This window comes from Eubalaena glacialis, chromosome 16, assembly GCF_028564815.1.
Source record: "Eubalaena glacialis isolate mEubGla1 chromosome 16, mEubGla1.1.hap2.+ XY, whole genome shotgun sequence".
In the NCBI taxonomy this organism is placed as follows: domain Eukaryota; kingdom Metazoa; phylum Chordata; class Mammalia; order Artiodactyla; family Balaenidae; genus Eubalaena; species Eubalaena glacialis.
Window position 1 is genome coordinate 28,805,776 of NC_083731.1, and position 2,783 is coordinate 28,808,558.

Here is a 2,783-nt window from a genome sequence, read left to right on the forward strand (position 1 = left end):
GGGAATCTGTACTCTGGGCAGGAAGGTAAAGAGTTCACCTGAGAGGGAGTAAGATTCAAGAATATGTGCTCTCCTTTGAAATGAAGGAAGTACTTTGGAATGAAGAAGCCTGCAGGGGCAGATTTCTGACCCAGGCTTTGAGAATTTAGAAAACTTTGCTGAACAAAGGAATCAAGGTTGCTGTTTATAAGCCAAATAAATGTTGCTGATTATAGCTCAAGCTATATATATATATATATGACTCAAAGAGGAATCACATTTAGGGTAAAATTCACCTTCTACTTGGGGTGGGATAAGCTGATTCTTCCTGTGGGCTAAATATTTTTGAGTATTTAGTGTTTGCTATGTGCTATGCTAGGCACTGAGGGAACAAAGATGAACAAAGACAGGGTCTTTGTCCATAGGGAGCTTACCCTCTAATGCAGGACATAGAACTGTCCCACTGATAATGACCTGATAACATGGTAAATGTGTGAGACAGGTTTGCCCAGGGTGCTGTGCGAGCCTGGGGACAAGGCTGGTCCAGGGTGAGCCTGCAGAGGAGACCCCACCTTGACCCTTGCTGTCCAACACAGAGCAAGACAGGAGGATTATGACCAGTCCCAAAGACTGTCGGTAGCAACTAGCATCAATAACAAGCAATGAATACTGGGTATGGTATTCAGCTGCCAGATTTTGATGTAACGTTGGCCCATTTGATACCATATTCAGCGGTCTTTCTCTGTTCTTTTCTAACTGAGTAGAAGACTTCTGAGTATGACGAGGTTGCTTCTGTTTCCTGTTCTGCTTTGTGTTTGCTTAATTTTTTCCTAAAATTTTTTAAATAGTCCACTCCAGTTCTGTGATCTCAAAGAGGTGGCCTCTTTCACTGGTATTTTTTAAGTAAACCAACAGTTCTTTCCAGCTTCAGCATTGGAGATTCTGAAACTGCTTCTTTTTGAACTCTTTTTTTTGGTCTCCTCCAAGAAAACTTCCTCGTCCTCCCTCATTGCTAATGCTGTTTACTTCAAGTCCTACCCCTGGCTTCTCCTACACTATCCTATGCAGTGGGCAGGAGGGAGAGATCTCTACCCATCTGGATTCTTGCCCATTTGAGTCCGTTCCTTCCAGGACTGAGCACACAATTATTAAGACTACAGACTTCTTTGAATTCTGTCTGATGTTGAATAGAGTTGTTTATTTCACAGTTCCGGAGAGTCACACATCTAAAATTGAAGAGTTCACATAGCCAGCGAGCTGCATGTGGTTGTAATCTGAGCTGGAGTACATTTGGATGGAAGGCGTATATGTGAACTGAATGCAGGTAGCAATAAGCACATGTGTTCTCAAGACAGCCGAGCAAATTGCCTCCTTACTTCCTGCTGAACATAGAGCCTCTTTTGTCTCAGGTTGTCTTCCAGCAAACAAAGAAGCCACTTGGCCACAGAGAGCTCACGTTTTATTTATTTAGTTCCCCCCTGTAGAGTTTTCAGACCAAGCTGCCCTACACGAAGGAATCATGTCTACTGATTAGCAAGGCCAGACTGTTGCTTGGGAAGTTTCCTTGTGACCCCTGCAACAGATTAATTGTTTGCCATAAGGAAGTCTCTTAACCTTATGGTATTTCCCTTTATACTCTCCAAATGGAGGATAATAATGCTGGAAAAGAAAAATGACTTGATATCCACAAATGAGAAGCATCTCTCCAATGTCTTTATATGTATAGGCTTCCTGTTACAGTAGTAGTACTATTTTGTCCCATTTAAAATAATTCAGGAGAGTTCTAGAACACTGCTCTCTGGATAATAAAAACTGTCTGTCAAGTTTTTATCATTTTATTAAAATGTTTTATTTCATCTGATGAGAAATTTATGAAAGTATTTTAACTGTTCTTAATATTTTCAAAGCATTTTTTAAAATGCTTAAAAATGGCAAGAGGTTGATAGTGCACATATGCCATTTTTCAAATGGAAAATAAATATGAAGTCCAGAGCAGTAGTTCATATCAGAAATATAAATGATGAATACAACCTTAAAAAGGCAGTTTTTGAGATTTGGTCCATGACTATGTGTTATAGGAAATCCTGACTAAGAATGAGTGCCAAAAACAGAAGAGAAAAAAAAACACAAAAAAAAAACAAAGGAAGGAAGCCAAGTAATCTATCCTTATGATGTTTGAAATAAAAATCTTGCTGTGCAATGGAAGAAGCTCTACAGAAGTAGCATTAAGAAGGCCAAAGGAGGGACTTCCCATGTGGTCCAGTGGTAAAGAATCCACCTTACAATGCAGGGGACACAGGTTCAATCCCTGGTCAGGGAACTAAGATCCCACATGCCACGGGGCAACTAAACCCACGCACCACAACTACTGAGGTCACGTGCCTCAACTAGAGCCCTCGTGCCGCAAACTACAGAGCCCACGTGCCCTGGAGCCTGTGCACCACAACTAGAGAAAAGAAAGAAAACCCCACGTCACAACTAGAGAGAAGCCCGTGCGCCACAACAAAAGATCCTGCATGCCTCAACGAAGATGCCATGTACCACAACTAAGATCCGACAAAGCCAAAAATAAATTAAATAAATAAATAAATGAAAAATAATCTTTAAAAAAAAGAAGGCCAAAGGAGAGCTGTCACAGTAAATGAATATTGACCTAGGAAAGCATCACACAGCAATAAAACTTCTAGGATGACCCTTGCATTTGTGTGCAATCACAATTTTTTTTAATCCAAATTTTAATGTTAAAATCCATCAAACTGCAAAGCACTGGGAAACTCCTCTTTATCAGAAGAGTTCCTTTATTT